The sequence below is a fragment of the Caretta caretta genome, chromosome 4 (assembly GCF_965140235.1).
Source record: "Caretta caretta isolate rCarCar2 chromosome 4, rCarCar1.hap1, whole genome shotgun sequence".
NCBI lineage: Eukaryota > Metazoa > Chordata > Testudines > Cheloniidae > Caretta > Caretta caretta.
Window position 1 is genome coordinate 104,566,044 of NC_134209.1, and position 20,741 is coordinate 104,586,784.

General features: G+C 37.8%; 1 long non-coding RNA gene across 1 annotated transcript; it reads right to left on the reverse strand.

Annotated features, from left to right (window-relative positions):
* Positions 1-8,170: 8,170 nt before the first annotated feature.
* LOC125635534 (uncharacterized) lies at positions 8,171-19,176 on the reverse strand. Its single transcript, XR_007356296.2, has 4 exons — positions 19,005-19,176; positions 14,353-14,429; positions 12,917-12,980; positions 8,171-9,701 (listed from the first exon to the last, which is right to left on the reverse strand). It is a non-coding gene; the product is annotated as an uncharacterized LOC125635534 (long non-coding RNA).
* Between the last annotated feature and the right edge of the window lie 1,565 nt (positions 19,177-20,741).

The window sequence follows — 20,741 nt, forward strand, 5'->3', positions numbered from 1 at the left end:
TGAGTCAGCCTTTCATTACCACCTTTGCCATAACAGCTATCAAAGTCAGTTCAGGAATCCTTCATTAGGAAACAAGAAAATTGTGTAGCTCACCCCACTCCCATTCTGAGCCCTTCGCTGTTACACCCTCTATGCATTTAAGCAGCACTGGCGCAATAAAAATGGCATCATGAGTCATTTGTCAAGCCAACGGTCTTGGGCACCACCTAAGCAAGTTCCATTAACTCACGACTTATGCTTAGGTTTGAAAATTTCTTCTACAAGTACTAATAATAATGTTATTTATTTATAACGTATTATCTCTATACTGATATTTTCTCCCACTCACCTCTGTCAGAGGTTTTCAGAAGTCAATAAGCTACCGTAGTTAATACATTATGGCCAATGTTATAAAATATAACCTCCCCCCACCAGTACTAAATATACTGATACAAATATCTAAATAAAATTACATCGAATGCACATTTTAATTGTATAGGCCAGGTGTTTAAAATGGGGGAGGCAGATTTGTGTTTAAAATAGGTGTGGAGTGATGGCTCTTTAAAACACACCCTGAAGCGTCTATCTCCTGGGAGTGTCATGCTAACAGCTCTCATTGCTTCATCTACTTCCATGCCCAGGAAGCCACTTCTAGGGCTGCTTCTCCCACGCTCTTGCCCTGTCTGAAGGCAACCTGGTTTCCTGTCCCTCCATCTCAAAGCTGGAGCTGCACATTCTGCAGGTTTGAAACTCACTTAGACATTTTAATTTTATTTACACAACAGAAGTTGTTGTGAGAGAGTGGAATAGAGGAATACGGTGACACACTAGGCTCCTGGTACCTGGGAGCCCTAGATGGGTATTGTTCCCCTCCTCCTCGAAGAGCCTGTAGAGAATTGGAGGGTTGGAAAGTCAATTGGCAATACTAACAGACCTCCTGTTCTTAATAGTAAATATTTATATTTATGGTAGCGCCCAAAGGTCCCAGTTGGGAATGGGGCCCCATTGTGCTGGGAGATTGTCTTTGCCCTGAAGAGCATTTAATCAATAGAATCTACCATCACAGGCATCTCTCTGCATGTACAAAGTTCCAGGGTAGCTGCAATGAGATCTGACAGCACTGGCCTACAGTGCAAAAACCTGCAACCTGAAAATATAATATGGATTGAAAAAAATATTTAAAACATTTGTAGTTATATAATTGTGCTTAAGTGGAAGGATATTAATATAGAAATGAAAAATTATCAAATGTTTTTGCCTAGTATTTGGAAGTGAATTCTTTTAAAAATTACTGAAGACAGAGTTTTATTTGGGGTATAAACCTTCCTGTCTATTTAGCAGCCCTAACCTTCCTTCTATTGGAGTCATTTTTAGTAGGCTTTCCTCACTAGAATACTTTCAGGTTTGATTTTTCTGTTAAAAAGGATAGATCAAAAGCACAACACAGCTCTGTTTAACTTCTGAATTGGAAAATCAAAGGTAGCAGGACAGTAGATGCTCTTTTAAAAGCAACTCTCCTCCCCCCCCACCCCTCCACCCCATTGAAGCACATGAATATTTGTCTGGTTCCAAATTTCAGAAAAGCAACCAAGGCAGCCTGGGAGCTCGGTGGTTGACTTTGTTTATTTAGGAAAACTAAAGAATAGTCGAGAGTTCTTGTTTTACCTTCTCTCAGAGAACAAAAAGTGTCAGTCACCTTGAAAGTATTATTGAATGTACTCTGGATGGGAAAAAATTTCTCTTGGATTTCAATCATGCAAAGATTTACACTTGCACTTAACTTTAAACATGCCGTTACTCCTGCTTGAGTTCAAGAGGACATGTAGTTTCATCTCATTCTAGCAGTCAGACTAATAAACATTGCTGTAGCTTTAAAGGGAAACCATCAAAAACATGCACCACATGAAACTTGGTGTGGATAAGGTAGAAAATTGGTAGCAGCCATGTTGCCAGGTTTGTTTATTTTGTGCTTGCTTTTTGTAATCAATGAAAATCGGGAAAAGGTTAAAAAGTTGGACAGTTTCAGATTCTCAGCTTAGTATATTGTAGCTCAATTCACAGAATAACTGTCGTGTCAAAATTAAATTCTCTGAGTAAGGTGGATATGTAATTTAATTCCATGGAATCAAAAGCTTTTTCTGCAGCTAAAGATGCAATTATCTCATTATCAGTAGAACAGATTCCGAGTGAATCTGGTAATTGATTTCAGCTAGCTGGTTCAGCAAATTAAAAAGACTTTTTACCTCTCTGACTTCTAACCTTTGTTATCTATATAACAACTTTGTGATCTCAAAGTATATGTGAAGTTTGACATAGAATGATATTACAGACACTGGGATTCTGTAGCTATTATGTATTAATATGAAAAAATAACCAGAAAGTGTTTCCACTTGCACTTTAATGCAGACAGTTCCTCCAGCAGTATATATTGTATGCTTAAGTGGAACAACTGACCAGTAGGAAACTATCAGTCTGTTATTAAAAAGTAATGGCAGAAATGAATATTATATTTTAGGGGCCATTTTTACATTACAGACAAAAGGATGAATACTGCAAAACCTCTAATTGCTAATTCAGTTGATAGTCTAGATCAGTTCCTTCCAAACTTTTTGGATCACGCACCCCCAGGGCCAGCTCTAGGGCAGACTCAAAGGTCCAGGAGCGCTGGTGCTGCCGTGCTGGTGGCGCTCCTCCTGCCGCACACCCCACTTTGGAGACCCCTGGTCTAGGTACCTCCAAACGTGACTCAAAAAACATTTTGGAGCAATAAAGCATGTTTCATATTAACCTTCTAAACTAAAAGTTCAGGGAGACAAATTCTGATTTGATGTAGGGCCTGTTTATTTATTTAAATATAAGCCAGGGACAAATTATAAAGAACTATTTTTCTTTTCTTTTAATTACCGGTTACAATATTCTGTATGGACCCTTGGGTCTGATTTTTAAGGCACTTCTTCTCAGTTCAGTCAGTTTTATCCCCCAGTTATTTGCAAGTGCAGTTCATGTAATTTTAGACTTCCAAGCGCAGGAGTGACTGCAAATCATGTGTCCGAGATCTACCTTTGGTAGCTATGATGGCTGTGGTTTGACAAGCACAGCCATAAAATGGGGGAGAGTGAGAATAAATTGCAGCAACCACAGACATGGCTGCTGAATGTGGGCCCTGACTGAAGCCCCTTTACATGCACGTAGTGGAATAAACTCAACAGCAATTGAATTATAAACAGTATTCCATATATTTTAATGACCTATTAGCATAGATTTGAAACTTTTATAGAGCACTGTAATTATGAGAGTGGCACTTTAAAAAAAAAAGCACATACATACAAGAACAGTTGCTGCTTAGCAGATACACTGCTGAGGAGGGCTCGTAACCTAGTTCAGCCAAATACAGGAGTAGATGGGATAAAGATTCAGAATGCAAAGGAAGCTGGTAATTTCTAACTTAAAAGAACATGTTAATACTTAATTAGCTTTTGGCTCAGTTAATGGTCTTCTAAATATTATTGTGCTTTATACAGGCTCCTAAGGTTAATGAATTTCTCTCAAGCTTAATTGTACTCCATGAAGTACTCTCTAGACTTTCCAAATTTCCTGCAAGCCTATTTTCTTTATTCCATTGATTATGTTTAATGTTTTCTGAAAGCATAAAACACCAGAGATGTGAACACAGAAAAACAGTTATCCGCTTTATCCAAAAACTGGTGCTGAGGGATAGAGGGACCAATTCTGCAGACCTCTTCTAGCCAAATCACCCACTGATTTTTTTTAAAGGCCTGCTTCTTGTTTACACGAGAAGGCTCTTTTACACTATTCTGTTAAATTACACCACTTGCAAATACTCTATGACCCCTTTATGCTGCCAGAGTGGTATAAAGAGGCCTTGGTGTAAGTGAGAATCAGACCCATTATGTGGGGAATTTTGACAAAGTTCTGTTGTCCATGTGCAGGCAAAACTCCTGTCATGAATAGGGGGAAGGGTAGCAACCTTATGTATCCTTGGCAACTGTCCTGGATTGCCTTACCTGTAAGGGGTTAAGCAGTTCAAATAACCTAGTTGGCACCTGACCAGAAGGACCAATGAGAAAAGAAGATACTTTCAAATCTGGGCGGGAAGGATTTGTTTGTTGTTCCTTCTCGGGACGGAGGGAGAAGCCAAGCAGGTATAATATCTCCTGAAAATATATCTGGAATAATCCATCTAAAACTACAGAAATTGTAAGTATGGCAAAGAAATGCATTAGGTTATCTTTTGTTTTGGCTTGTGAATTTTCCTATGCTACAGAGGTAGTTTTATTCCCTTTTTTTTTTAACTGTGAAGCTGAGCCCAGAGGGGAATCCTCTGTGTTTTTAAATCTTTTTATTACCCTGTAAAGTTACCTTCCATCCTGATTTTGCAGGTGTGATTCTTTTTTTTTCTTTATAAATAAAGTTTTCTTTTAAGAACCTGATTGATTTTCAGTATCCTGAAGACAAAGGATCTGGTCTGTGCTCACATTGCTAAGGCAATTGGTTGGTATATTATTCTCAAGCCTCCCCAGGAATGGGGGTGAAAGAGCTTGGGGGGATATTTGAGGGGGGGGGATAGGATTCCAAATGACCCTTCCCTGAATTTTTGTATAAATCACTTGGTGGTGGCAGCAATACCATCTAAGGACAAGGAAAGGAATTTGTGCCTTGGGGAAGTTTTAACATAAGCTGGTAGAGTATAAGCTTAAGGGGGCTTTCATGTGGGTCCCCACATCTGTACCCCAGAGTTCAGAGTGGGGGGATACCCTGACAACTCCCATTTGAAGTCAATATTAAGATTTAGTTCTAAATTTCTAAATTGTTATCCATCCTAGGCCATTTATTAAAATGCTCATTTTGGGTGGGATTTTGAAAGCATCTAAGTCACTTTGGAGCAAAAGTACCAATGAAAATTAATTAGACTTGAATTCCTTAGTGATTTAGGTACTATTGTGAATTTCACTCTTGTATTGTTTTATCAGGAGAATCTCCTATTGAGATAGTGTGTCATTTCCAAGGGGGTCCTGGAAGAAACAAGTATGCCAGCAGAAATACTTCTCTTTTATATTTTAGCTTTGCAGGCTGCCTTTAATGAAGAATTCCCTTATGCAATAATCTCTCTCCAAAACATAATATATTTACATACACCAGTGTCAGCCTATTGGTATTTTAACTTAATTTCTCAGCATTTGCTGTGGAGGAGGGTGCAACCGGACTTGGGAGAAGTTTGTCTGTTTTTTACTTTTGTTTTTTCAAGTCCATTGTTTGTACTGAGTTATGCAGCTGCATCCTGAAACCTCCTGCAACGGAGCAAGGACCAGATGGATGGTGGGTGGTCTTACACAGCTTATGAGGGAGTTGGTACTGAGGCTTATTGCTCTATCTGAAGTATTGGTGGCATTGAGCACCAGAAAAGTACAATGACTCTTGGAGCATAGCTCCTGTGACACCATTTGAAAGGGTGAAGTGTGCTTTCTCACATAAAGGAGGTAATGTGAATGGCCTGTAGAAGGAGGTGGACATAGCCCAGTCCTCTCCCTGCCTCTTCCTGGCCACCTTAAGGAGTCTATTGGCATGGGTAGTGCTATACTTGCATAGTCTGTATGGTCTCTGAGCCCAAGTAGTGTGACTTTTACCCATATACTATACAGGGGTCAAGGACAGGAGAAGTTCATTGCACCCTCTTCTATCATTAAGGACCTGGTTTAGAAAGAAACACGTTTATGCTTAAGTTTTGGAGGGCTGCCATGTGAATTGTGCATCTTGGGATTCATCAATTTTGAAGATGGAGCTTGATAAATGTATGACCTAGATTATATGATGGGGACTGGACTTTAATAGTAGGGGGTTGGACTTGATGCTCTGTGAGGTCTCTTCCAGTTCCATGCTCCTGCCAAGGCTTCCTTTAGGGTTTGTCCCCACTCATTGCATCATTTCTAACTGTAGATTGCAAGATTGTCCCTCAGGACAGGGACCATGCCTTTTTCTTTGTCTGTCTGAAAAATGCTGTGTGTACTTTTGGCCACAGTAAAATTATTATTCATAAAATAGAACAGTCATTGTTTTTGCTGTAGTTTTTCTTGTGTATCTTGAACCTTTAGATCACCTTTGCTCTCACTTCTCAGTCGTGATTTTGTATTAACAGCAACATTAGCAGCTGGTTATTGTAAATTTCATGGATAACAATTAATTTATTTAAATGACCTGAGAACAGGTTAAACTCTGCTCTAAGATATGATGGTGTAAATCTGAATTACTATTGGTGTCAGAAGAACTATCCCAGATTTAAACTGAGAGCAGATCTTTTTATCCTGTTGTCTGAGAGTAAGTGTACATTGGAAGGGGATGAAAAAACATTTTAAGTAAATTATGTAAATCAGCCTGCCAATCCACCTACATTAGTTTCAATTATCTTCACCTTTGTCAGGCCTTCTCAGCTTCAGAAAACCAAAGTTAGCACCAGTTTCTGGTTTCCAATGCTGAGAAGTAACTTACTATAGAAATAGTCCCACTGAAAGGTACTACTCAAAATGAGTAAGGATAGCAGAACCAGATGCCATAATGAGCCAGATTCTGCAGTCAGATACAGAAATGCAACCTAATTAAAATCTATGGGACATAAGGGCTCAATTCAATGCCCATTGAGGTGAATTAGAAGATTCCCATTGACTTCAAAGGGAATTACTGCATTCTTAATTAAACAAAATTAGTCACCTATTCAGGATAATGGATAGCTGGATAGCTAAATTTCATTTGCAGTCATTGCTAAGAATCATTCTTATAAAGATTCCCTCTTTGCTAAGTCATATTGAAGCTAATCGCCTCTAGCTTCTTCCTGAATTACCTTTGTAAGAATAGAAATTAAATAGCAGGACACCAGAAAGCAGATGACCCTCCCATTTTTCTTTCAATTAATATAGTAAATCATTACAACTACAGGATCAAGAGTATTTTCATTCGGAGGCATGATGTGTTCTAAACATTTTTTTTAAAATCCTTTTGCTGTCTTGACGATAGTGGAAGACGATATTTTCTTGTCACGGTGTCCCTTTCGTCTTGGTGCAAAACCCCCATTGATGCCAACTGGAATTCCATATGCACAATGAATGTAGAATGTATCCTAAGAATCTTACTGACAGAAAAAATAGCTGTTCTTCCTAGTCGTGTTTATCTTCACAACATCTAAATTACGTCAGACTTTCACACAACCCTCAAACGCTTTTTAAAGTTTAGAGTATTTTGGTAAATTTCCCACCCTTCACATTGCATGACTTCCTGACCATGTCACTCGCCTTCAAGGGTGAGACATCTTTGTTAAGGAGACAGGTGCCTGTCTGGTGGAAACCATATATCTACTCCCTTGACGATAAGCTGTTAGGAGGAAGTCTTTCATTTCCTCCCCTCATGACAGCAGTTGGATGGTAGAATCCAGTAACTACTCAGTTAAGTCCTGTTGACATTTGTTCTCCTTAGGCTGCAGATCTCAGGGGATTTCTCTGGCCCTTGCATCGGCCTCCTAAGCCTCAGGATTATCACTTGTGAAACTGACTTTATATAAAATAGAGGCGGAACAGAGAAATGGCTCCTGTTCATTCAGGTCACAAGGAAAATGGCGGTTGAATCACTCGCCCACCCTGTAGTGGTCAAGATTCCCTGGAAGTAGGACATACTACCCTACTCACCTTCACTGAATCCTCTTGATTTATAAATGTATATTTACTTGATGTCAGTTATATTCCAGCTCCCAGAAGAAGCCCTTGGGAAAGTCTCTTGTTTTTACATTCTACTGTTGTATGCTGTACAGACCTACTGTTCCAACTATGTTCAAATTTCCTGGGAGCCTGGGGCTTCCTCAGGATTGCTGCCTCAGTCCCACATTCCTCTCTGAAGCCTTACTGTGAGAGAATGAATCTTCCAAATGCATAGCGCACTTTATTGTATCTTTTCTGTCCTACCCACTTTCCAGCTTATTCTCTTCCATTTCTCTCAAACCCCTGTCTCTTTCTTTGGGCCTGATCCAGCTCCAACTCAAGTCAATAGAAGTCTTTTCACTGACATCATCAGAAACTGGACTGGGCCTTTTGTATCCAGCTCTCCTGCTTTGCTGGACTTCTTTACCCTCCTGGATAGTATAGTCAATGGAGACATGGTAAAAAGCACTTTTTTTATCAGCATATTATATATTTGTACAGTGCATACTGTATATTAATATCAGCATATTACTCTATTTGTACAGTGCATACAATGCCATGGATTGTCACCAACTCTAGAACAATGGCAATCAGTTTTGTTCTCTCATTCTTACAAAGCATTGGTTATATCTGTTTATTGATACATTTTGCAAATTTGTAGATTCTCGTGTATTGAGAAGAAGGAATACCAGATGCACTCTACCCATTGTAAGTGCAGCTACCATTGCTAAAATCTTGGTGCTAGTAAGTAATCAGTAAAGGTTGATTTTTAAACTATAAGCACATCACAAAAGTATTGAAGAAAGCTGCAGACAGCATAAACATGACTAAGAGTATCAGTCATACTTCAGCTTTATCTCATTTTTAATTAGGGAGGGGGCTTAGCTAAAGGAAAGTTATAACATATTATAAAATAATTATAAAATGTCAGTATACTGATGTAAAAGTACAGGGAAATCATTTTTAAAAAAAGTTAACAAAACGCTAAAATACAGTATCCTGCCACTTGATTATTGCTACATGTATTTTGCACTTATATGCAGCAAACTAAATTCTGAAAGACCGTTGCAGATCAGTACTTAGCAGTTTGTAAGGAATGATTTCTTGTATGTCATATTTCATATCTGTTTCAGGTGTGCTTCTGGCCACTATTGCTAATTTTGGGATAAAATCCATTCAGCCAATAATTTATGTGATGCTTTTGAAAATTACCACTGAGTGCCATTTGATAATGTTTTGAATTCCCGTAGTTTCCTTGAGAGATCCTTTAGAGTCATACCATATCCTTTGAAGGAATTTCTCAGTATTCTCAAACACTTCTGAGCTAGTGTATGTTGTAGGTTTCACAGGGGGGAATCCCTGTCATTTGTGGGCCTGAGCCACCACTGGTATTCAACAGGATTAACACCGGGGTGAATCAGGTTCTATGATTTTGGCCATAGTGTTTCAGCTAATGGTACCTGTATATAACAACACATCACAGAACTCCATTTCCAAATCACTCATCTCCCCATATATACAAGGCTCAGGATATCTGTGAAATAATTAAATTTAGGCAATTTCATAGAACAAATAAAACAGTGGGCTTTACCATTCCAGTCTTCTGGGCAGCCTAGAACTCAAGGAGTTATGATGCTCAGCACCAGATCATGACAGGATTACTTCAAATCTGCATGAGAAGGAATGTTTTTTCTGTAATTCAGAGAACCACTTATGCCTCAGAGCTCTTGCTCTTTGGGTTGCTCATTTTTTAGACGAGGACAGTGCAAGGAGGTTGCTAGCTTGAGTGGTTGTCAGATGTATTTAGCATCATCCGTCTATACTTTCTGGAATGTGTTCCCTCTCTTCTTCTCCTTCCTCTTCCCACATGCATAAATGAGATTTGACACGAGTTGCAAGAGATAATCCAGAAGAGAATACCAAGTTACCATAATTTGACCCTTAGGCTGTTGATATTTTTCCACTTTATAAGTCAAATGTGCAGTCTGAGGACATCTCTGTACATCTACAGGAACCTGAAAACTAAGCAGAAGAGACACAAACAAAACAAAACATACCTAACTTGACAGCATAACAGAGTTGAACACTGAATGGACATGAAGTAAATGTCTCCATATCAAACAGATTGGCAGCTTTAAATGGAAAATATACATCTTGACGAACCTTGGTAATGGAGTCACACATCAATGACAGTCTATTAATGAACAGTGCTTTAAACTTTAAGTTAATGGGTGACAAATAACTCCATTCAACGGGAAAAAACCCAACCATAATTCTTTCTATTTTTATTACTATGTGCAGTGACTGCTGCCAAAACTGGAGAGATGAACATAGTTCACCATTTTTAGCTGTTAACCACACTTAATAAGAACCATTAAACTTAGAGTGATGAGATTTTACTTTAAGAATGTGACAGCCCAGATAACTTAGTTTTGTCCTCTGCTTTTTTTTAGCAGACTTTTTATAGCTCTCCCTTCTCCATTCTCTTTTACCTGTTGCATCCACTTGGATACCTGTAATGACAGTGTGTTAAAGTGATATGAGAAGAGATTTCAGAAGAGACACTTTGACTATACTTGTAAAAAGAATAAAAATAAATAAAAAGTATGCAGGTGTATTTTCCTCTGGCTTTTAAACATATATGGTACAGACTAGATGTAAAAGTTGTAGTCACTTTTTAATTTTTGCTTTAAAATACATATAATTTTGTGTACATTTATACATTATAGCAGAAAGACAACTTAGAAATATAAAATGTTAGGTCTGATTCATCACTCAGTCCAGTTCTACAGTAGCATCACTCCATTGACTTCAGTGGAATTACTCCTGATTGACTCGATTGACACCATTGTAAGTAAATGGACAATCAAGCCCACTATTTTCAAGGGTGTCTGGTAAGATAACAGCCCCAGAGTGCCAATGAAGTTGCCAATAACAAAATCTTGGGCCAATAACCGGTATACAGAACTACCGGAGTCTCCAAAACCTGGTTAAACTGACACCTTCAGGTAGATTGTCATGTCCTGATTTGCCAGTTTTACAGGGGTGCAACTCCATTAACTTCAATGAAACCACTCCTGATTTACACCAGTGAGAGGAGAATGAAGCCCCTTAATGTTAAGAATCAAATTTCTGTATCTAAATGACAAAACAAACAAACAAAATATCAACACCCAGCACAACTAAGTCCTGGGGTTTTCAAATAAGTTTAAGGGGCAGAATACCAGTTGTACCTGTTCGGTACCAAAGTCCCTACAGACTTTGAAAATCCAGGTCCTTGTTATTAAAACCACCCTTAAGTGTAGACCCTCATGTTCTAACATAAAATGACTCAATAAGATACAACATACGCTTTGAGATACTTGTTAAGCTTTTGCGCAAGACTCATTCACTTAACTCAAAACTGGGAATAAAGTTCAATGGCAAAATCTTAAACAAAAACCTTTTTATCCTCTTCAATATCTTTCCTGCTAGAGGGAAAAGTTTGGATTTATTAGCTGAAGTAAAATTTCCTACGCTCATACTTGCTACATTGTGGAATCCCATCCAACATGAGAGGAAACTCCCTCAGAAAAACACCGTGCATGTTGACTGCAGACACAAAATGGAAGCAAACAAAGGAGCTGTGTTTGTGTGTTTTGAGAGAGGCAGAGTAAGGGCTACACTAAAACATTAGGTCAGCATATCTATATTGCTCAGAGGTGTGAAAAATCCACACCCTGGAGTAGCATAGTCAAGCCAACCCAAGTCCCCATGTAGACAATGCTAGGCTTCTTCCATCAACCTAGCTACTCTCCCATCGGCATGGGTAGTGTCTACATTTGAAGTGCTACAGTGGTGCAGCTGTGCTGCTGTAGCATTTTAAGTGTACACAAGCCCTGAGTAGATCTACAAACATAAAAGGCAGTGTAGAGAAGGAGCTTAGAAATGGATTGGCCTGCCCATATTATCAGTTTTGGTCATCTCCATTTCAAACCCTTTTCAGCCCAGATGTCAACAGCACTCCAAGTGTATTATAGGAGGTCAAAGTCTGTGCATGTGTGAAGGGGGAGGAAGGAGAAATTACATAGGGACAGTAGTTGATGGTAAAATATACAGTAATTCACATTAATATATTTGATATAATCCTCTCAGTGTCTAGGGGGGGAAATTGTCACTAGAGCTTCCTAGATGCAGAGGAAGATCCCGCTGCAGTTTTAAGATTTCTGCACATATTTAACCCCACAGTATCCTGTGAAATAGTCTCAGAATCCAGCAGAGGCCCAACTGCAAGATGTTCTGGCGATACAATCAATGCTGTGGTTTCACATTCATTTTAATTTGTCGTTTTAGGAGTGTAGCATTCAAGGCTTAACCATGGAATAAATATAATCATGTGGAAAAATAACAGGTTATCTGTACAGCCCTGGAACAAGATTGTCTGCAATTGTCTTGATTTCATGCTGTATTTTTCTTTACCTGGACATTTTTTCAAGTGTGGGCTGATCTGTTCAGTGTACTGATTTTGCTCTTGAACCAGACTGAGTACAGTGAATAGACAGCTCTACACTATAGAAAGGCAAGAAGACTAGAAGATGTTTTGGAAAGGAAGTGACTTATTCTAGTGCACATGAGCAAATTAACCATGTGGAATATAATAGAATCTCACAAATTCACTCTGATAACTGGGTAAGCAAACAGTTATGAGACAGGGAAATCAAGAGCATGGCATCACAAAACCCTCTCTTTAAAAAGTAGCTTGATGAGAATAATTTAGTAATAAATATTTTGTGATAGTGATATTTGACAAATGAATACATGTACTTTTATATAGCTAAATAATGCAGTCTTAGCACCTCCCTTCACCAGTCTGCTAGAAAAAAGCTTTGGATTATTATACTATTAAAAATTCACTAAATATTATTAATTATCTGTCTTGGTTTTAGATTTAGATCTTGCTAAGATATGTCATGTAACCATGTTTGAATTGTGTTATTGTGTTGGGTACAGGACTGGAAGCTCTTGTTGGCAGGGACTGTCTTCCTGTTTTTGTTTATCAACAAGTACACTGGTATTCTATAATAATTACATTATTTTTATTAAGAATTTGATGTCATATAAGTTGCTAAATGTTTCATGATTATGCATTTGTATTGTGGGCCACAGAGCCATGGGTCCATTGTCCTAGACCGAGTACAGACACAACAAAGAGACCATCCCTGCCCAAAATAATTTACAAAGTCTGAAGGAGGACTCACCTGGTCAGCTTGTCTCCTCTGCACCAGCACATTGGCTAGCAACCTGCTTGCAGAGTGGCAATCCCTGAAAAAAATGTTTGTGTATTTAGGGCATCCTTTATTATGACACATTGTATAGTAAGTTACCGCTATTCAGGCCAGCAGTGACTTGTAATCCTTGCTTGACTGTACCATATGCAATGTTTGGGTGGTTTCAAACTATGCAATTATTTCAACTCCTTGCACAATGAGTTTGACCATGCCCCCTTTTCAGCCTGTTTTGGGTATTCTACATCAAATAGTATGCAGTGCTGCCATTTCGGTTTGGAAACAACTCGTATACAAATTCTCTTTCATAAAGGATTTTGAGATTTCCAAATTTGGCTGGCACAAAATCTGAAAGTTTCAAAATCCTCAAATACCTCCCTAAAAGTCATTTTGGATCTATCAGAACATTTTGTGTTGCTGAAACTGTTTTTAAATTTTATAATACAAAATAAACAAATAAAAACTTGAAATGAAAAGTTTGCTTCAAAACCAAACTGAAATATTTCACTCCAGAAATGTTAACCTGATATTACCTTATCTGACTGCTAGGTGTTAAATCAAAGATGCTGTTAAGAGGGAAGGAAACAGTAACCAAAACAATGAAAAAGGTAAGACATATAGGGCAAACAGCTTCCAAGGAGTTACCAATGGCAAGGCCATCAATTCAGAAGACGCTGTCTGCTTGGCCCTGCCAAGGGGTACTCTTACGAAGGATGAAAGCTTAGGATCAAAGGAGATCCTAAATTCTAAAGATGCTGGCCTCGGTAAAATGTCAGTGAGAGCTGAGCTTCAGGATATTCCTATCTCCAGCTAGGAGAAGTAGACTACGCTGGACCCACTTAAGCTATGGATAGAGAGGTTAAATTTAGGTGAGGAAATATGCGAATAGAACTTTTTGTTTTGTTAATCCATTTTCCTAAATGATTTATTCCCTTTGGCAATTAAATTCTACTTTGTTTTGAAGATGTTGCTTGTGACTCACTTTAATGAGCTCCTGTCACAGGTCCCTGGAGACAAAGGGTAGATAGGAGCCAAATACAATTGGAACTGTTAGTTTAACACAGCTGGAAAACAGGGTGCTGCATCCCAGAGATTTGAGTCCAAAAGTGATAGGATTGCGTGATTCCACCCAGCAAGAGGTAAAAGTAGTGAAACTGGTCATTTCAGGCATTTGATGGCTGTTCAATGTTTTGTGCGCATGAGGTGCTGAGTTCTATCCAGTTAGTACTGGGAAATATGGTATAATTATTGGTAGTCTCAAAAGAAAGGCCAAGTCTTGAATAGCAATGGAGGCAGACTCAGGCCTTCTGCATGATGCTCCATGTAGACAGACCTGTGCCTATGCACAGCCGCATTGACTGCAATAGCACTAGCTTCCACAGACACAGACTAGTGCCTCATTCTCTCACCTAAAGATGGTCCCTCCAGCTCAAGATTGAGGGTTATTGATGCAGAATGCACAGTCATTGCTCAGGCTGTACTTATTCTGTGGAGAAAGAAAATATTTAAATTTTTGCCTGTCATGTACTAAAAATTCAGTTTAAAGTATTTTTAAAGTGAATATGTCATCTCCTTCTCATGTATTCTAGATCTGTTTCAAGAGCATAGAATATAGTCAATAGACTTTAAGCATGGGATTAACTTTAAGCATGTTTTTAAGTAGTGTCCTGAATAGGGATAGACATAAGCATATGCATAAGTGCTTTCCTGAATCAGGGCCAAAGTTCATATAAAACATGTCTATAAACAGCAGTTAGAAATTAATGTTTCTTATAGCAACTGTATACATAGTATAATAGTTAAGAAAAAAAATCCTTCTCCTAGTTTTGTATTTATATCTGTTAGATGCCATTTAAAATCCAGGCTAAAAAAATAAACAACCTGTCCAATCTATAAACTTTGTATCCTACTACTAAAGCATTATTTTATTATTGCTGCTTTTCCGAAAGGTTTTGATTCTCTGACTGATCGGCTGCAGACACCTTGAGTCATTTATTTTTCTCCGTCACTTCATGTTAAGTCAGGTGGCATAACAAAATATGACTGATTCAACTGAAAACTTCAAAAAGGTTGTTCACTAAAATAAGGTAGTTAAGGCAACTATGCTTTGGTTTAGAAAACTAATTCAGTCACACTGGTTTCATGCTATCTTTTGTTTGCTCAATCCATATGGTGCCTCTGTTATGCTCCAGGATGATAATCATGTCCTATTTTTCTTGTGATTTCACTGAGTTAGAAAATAAAATGTTGGAAAAATGTATTTTTGCACTAATACCCATATTATTTTTACCATATATATATGCTATTTGTTCTTGGATCCAAAATGTCACACACACACAGATAAAAGTACTATATTTCAACCATACATAAATCAGTTACTAATATCTAATTTTAAAAAGGGACCATCAATTGAAATAGTCAAATTAATGAAGATACAGTTCTTTGATCACTCATCCTAGAGTGTACTGGTGTGATTCAATGCCCATTTAAGCAAGTGAAAAGAATCCCATAGACTTCCATGGGAACTGGATCAGATCCAATAAACCCATTTAGAGAATCTCTGAATTAAGGAAAATGCTAAATTTTTAAACAGTGATCACGTAGATTTTACTCACTGGAAAATGCTAGATTTAAAAATGATATTCCTTTTCAGATTATTGCTCCAGATTTTTGTATTTGGGGTTTGAAAATGTGCGTGTTTAATCTGTGCATGTAATTAACATAACTGGATGCACAGGTGTGACATTTTGGTAACTGCACATACAACTGAATTTATTATAGTTATTATTATTTGTATTACAGTAGCTGTTGGAGACACCAGTCCAAATCCGAGCCCCACTATTCAAGTATTTAATAGGAAACAGTCCCTGTCCAAAAGAGTTTATAGTCTATACAGACAAGACCGAGGGGCAATAGAAGCACAGAGAGGTACAGTGACACCAGCTCAGTGCTGGATCTGGAAATAGAATCCAGGTTTCCTGAGTCCAGTCCAGTGTCCTATCCATCAGACCATGCAGTATGCCTAATTGTAAATGTGTGGATGGAATTTCTGTGCTTATACACTCAATTGTGATAAATACATGCATAAATCATGTGCACAGTGATGAAAATCTTTCTCCAACATGGATAAAGATAATGTCAAGGAATGTATGGATCCTTTTATTAGTAAATATTGATCCATAGATTAGATCTGTCTTAATATATAATCACTACTGAAGGTGTAAAATTGTTCTTTAAAATATTATAGTAAATAGTTCAAACTACTTTTGAGATATATTTTTTTTTATGAAAACTAAAAGCTGCATGTCAAGATATGACACCCATATGGAGCCAACAGGAAAAGGAAGGTTCAGGATTCTAGGCTGGAATTGTATGTGGAAAAACAAGGGTTAATGAGCCAGACCCAGAAAATAACTGAAACAACTCTTGAAATCTGTTGGGACCACAGAAGAGGTTGAGCCATAGGATAAATTAAAAATGATTGTAGCCAGGAACAAATATTTGAAGAATGTCCAAGATAGCCTTTTCATAGATGTTGATGACCTCAAGTTCATCAGCAATCAATTAACAAGGTAAAAAGGTCTACTGAAGACAAGCTGAAAGAGGCTATTACCCCTGCTACAGAAAACGGATGGAGACTTTCCTTTAGCTCAAGTGGAACCCAAAGGAGTTTTTGACATAGTAGGTCATGTACTGAAGCCAAATAGCAAAATATTACTGTGTTCTGTAAGATTCTTTACAATCAAAACTCTCACAATTCTTCTGTTTCAAAGGTCCCAGTCCTGTAAGGTTCTGAGCACCTTCAGTGAAATCAGTGGGATTTTAGTGTGCTCAGCAACTTTCATGACATAGGTACATGACACCTTTTGTAGAATTGAATTGTTTTCAAGTGTCTAATTCAGTCTGCAACATATAGATTAGTATGTTCTAGTTTGAAATTACCTCTAATCACCTGAGTTGGAAACGTATGTTGTGGAAGACTAAAACATAAACTCCTTTAAATGTTGGGGTATTCTAAATTTAAAACTTCAAAGTGAGAGAATATGTAATTATTTCCTCGCTGGACGAACAGAAAAAAGAGTCTTAATACAAGAAAATGTTTACCTGTATTAATATAGTGATCCTCATCACACTAATTCTTGGTGTGATTTAAAGCTAAAAATTTCTGTCTGCAGGTTAAACAGACTTTATTAATAGCTTCCTATAAAATCTGTGAAACGCGTAATTGTGGAAAACACGTTAGTACCCTTTAGTGGAGAGAGAAACTATTTTGCCTGTGAGGTAAGAACATTCATCAATTTCTTTATTAATGGTTTTACCTAGAAATTCAATGGACTTGAAAAGACAGGATAGTGTGGAGACAAAGTATGTAATAAAATGTCTAAAACAACAAGTAGCTTATATAAAGTTAGCATGCTGTAGACATAGTTCCATCTTTTGCTGTTAAATTGCTCAGAAGAGACCAAACTGATAGTATCAAAAATAGAGGATTTTGAAAACTCTTTTGGTATGGACAGCAATGGATTTTATTTTAGCCTATTAATGTTAAAGGGTTTTGGTAGAAAAGCAAATTTTCATGAGCACCATCCATACAAGTGATAAATTCCAGTGTTATTTTTTGGTCCTGACTCTTAATTTAGTGTAATCTTCTATTTACATATCTCTGCTCATGGGGTCTGATCCAAGGGTCAATATAATGTTCCACTTACTTCAATGGCTTTGGGGTCAGGCTCATAAACCTTACCTACTCGCTCATATTCTATGAACCTTGTGAAACATCCTTACGTTGGCTTTGGCACATGTAAATTCTGCCAAATCTTGTGTGCACGTGCTGCAAAACAAGTGAGTGTAGGGAGCTGGTCTATTTAGGGTGAACTGGCTTCTGCAAGAGCCAAGCAAAATGATGACATTGCTCGATTGAGTGCTGTGAAAGGGAGGTGCTAAAGAACAGGCAGCTCTCTTCTGGCCCAAGAAAGCTTGGGGGCTTTAGAAAGCCCCCTGACCATAATTGCATATATACAGATATTGGTGTATAGACATGCTGGTTGTAATGTGATGTTTCATTCTGTGCTAGCCATAAGAAGTACTAATGGTGAGTGTGCTACTCCAGTCCACACTGAGCCTTCAGGTTGCCTCTACCTTGTGTCAACGGATGGCTCAGGGAATCTCTGCTGGTCCACGCAGAGCACTCTACCCATCTTCAGCAAGAGTTGGAAAAGAAAAGCTAGAATTTAGCCTCATGGCTGTGGCATGTAAGGGAAAGCATTTCCGCGGTGGATTTACAGTCATTTTAAAACTAGTGTTTGTTTTTGAGAGGATGTATGTTCATGAAATGACTCCTTGCAAAGACATAAAGTCATCATGGTATGGAAGGGTCTGTGAAAGTTTCCATCCAAAACTGCAACACCTCTGCTTTTATTGTATTTTTTTAGTTTACATTATCTTTAATCAAGAGACCTTTACCCTTTACCAAGAATAATGCGGTGGCTTTTCTGATTTGGATGGTTCTTCACAAGGGACTAGACTACCTTTCATTTTACTTATGATCTATATTCAAATTTGATTGCAGGTCTCCAGAGTTAATATGCTGTACCAGCCCATTTGATACCCAGTCTTCAGGGTATCCCTTTTCTAAAGGTTTGGGTTGCAAAGTCAAATACAACAAATACAAAGTCAAATTCAGCAATGTATGTAACACAGTTTATATTTGTCCTTTTGACTGTTGACAGACTGTGAAACTGATATACATATACATTCACCTGTGTCTCTGGAGATACTAGGCAAAATTATTCTATGGCCTAATGAGTTACCCTAGGGATAAATTTGGCCTGTTACAATTCACATGAACAGTTAGATGAGCAGAGCAATTGCTGCTATACATTTTTATTAAACAGGCCAGTGCTTAAAATATATCCCTGTGCTGATTTTATTCTCATTGTTTTGTGGACTAGTCTCCTTATGTCTTTTTTCTCAATTGTTCATAAGTTACACAAAATAGAAAAATGTGCTTCTTTTGCATCTATTCAAAAATAGAATTCATGAAAATGGTAAATTGACATACCCAGTAATAGCTCACAGGAATTTATGGCCAGTTGAAGAAGGCATCCAGAACATCATCTTGGATCTTACCACTTAAGCTGGATGCCCAATTCAGTTGAGGATGTTGAGTTATCAGAAATGGTAACAGCTGGGAACATGTATATAAGCAGGCTGGGTAGAGATGGGTGCAGAGGTGTTGCCTGATTTAAGGAGATTAATATTATTATTTTATATAATATTGGTTATATTAATCTGATTAGACAATAATAAGGTTCTTGTCCCAGAATCAGGCTACACAGAGTTTGCAAGGACCTTTGGGATGTATGACAAGGACTATAAAACTGAGATAAATGTAGCCTTAAAGACTTCTATTAAGATAAATGGAATAATAATCAAATGGTAAAATAATTAGAGTTACAAAGGCAATAATATTGTTCTAGAGATACGTGTAATATTATGCCCTATAACGCTTTTGATTAATGTACTTGCCACTGGGTTATCAGGGAAGGGTGCAAGAGACAAAGGACCAGCCTCGCCTCTGGCATGCCAAGAGAGTTCAGGTTCAGGATCCTCAATTCTGGAGTGGGAGGTACAGAGTTTAGGAGGAGCTAAGAGCTATCGAAGACTAAATAAGCTAACTTAGAGCTTTACTTAACTAATTGACTTTAAACTTACAGTTAAGAACTAACAAACTAATAAACAAAGAAGTAAAAAGCCTCCTTGGCATGGTCACCCCTCTCATAGAGCTTGAACACTTAAGCCCTCCTATGTCCAAACTTAGTTTTCTCACCCACAACATGTCAGGGTACACTTACTCCATAGGTTGGTATGTTTGTATGTATTGATGACTTATACATACATATTAAAGACATTTGCAACCTATGTGTTGAATCAAAATAGCTCAACTGTTGAATATTCAAAATGAGCTTATTGCAGACCAAGAATTATTCACACAGATTATTTGGAAGAACAATACATTTGAGGAAACCACAATCTTATTGCTGTCAATTTTTAAACCAAAAGTGGTGAAATTCATTGAATTATTTGTTATGAATTGTTTGCAGTTCAGTTTAGGAAACAGTGATGCTATTTTGGGTTGGTTGCTTTCTGTGAAACTGGTATAAATGTAATTTTCCTCTTATTTGAGGCAACATTTTTCATACAAGTCTAATTTTAATCAAGGTTATTACTTAACAGTATTTAGCAACTTAAAACACAATGGCAGCTGCCTTCTTTTCAATTAAGAAATTACAAAGAATCTTTTGTTTTACACTTTAATGCTCTCTATCATCTTGCCAAAGCTGATTACTCTGTAGATATCATGTCAGCAAAGACTGAATCATTCTGCCATGGACATTTACTCTCCAGCAGATATTACCTGATAGCACACTCAAACAATCATTTTCTTCCAGACTAAATGATGAATGGCTTAGCTTTTGGTGGGTTCACAAGGTCATGTCTGTTTGAGTGGGTGTACTCTCATGCACTGGGTTTGTGAAGCATAACTATAAATTATACAGGTTTCAGAGTAACAGCCGTGTTAGTCTGTATTCGCAAAAAGAAAAGGAGTACTTGTGGCACCTTAGACTAACCAATTTATTTGAACATAAGCTTTGGTGAGCTACAGCTCACTTCATCGGATGCATACTGTGGAAAATAGAGAAGATGTTTTTACACACACAGACCATGAAAAAAATGGGTGTTTATCACTACAAAAGGTTTTCTCTCCCCCCACCCCACTCTCCTGCTGGTAATAGCT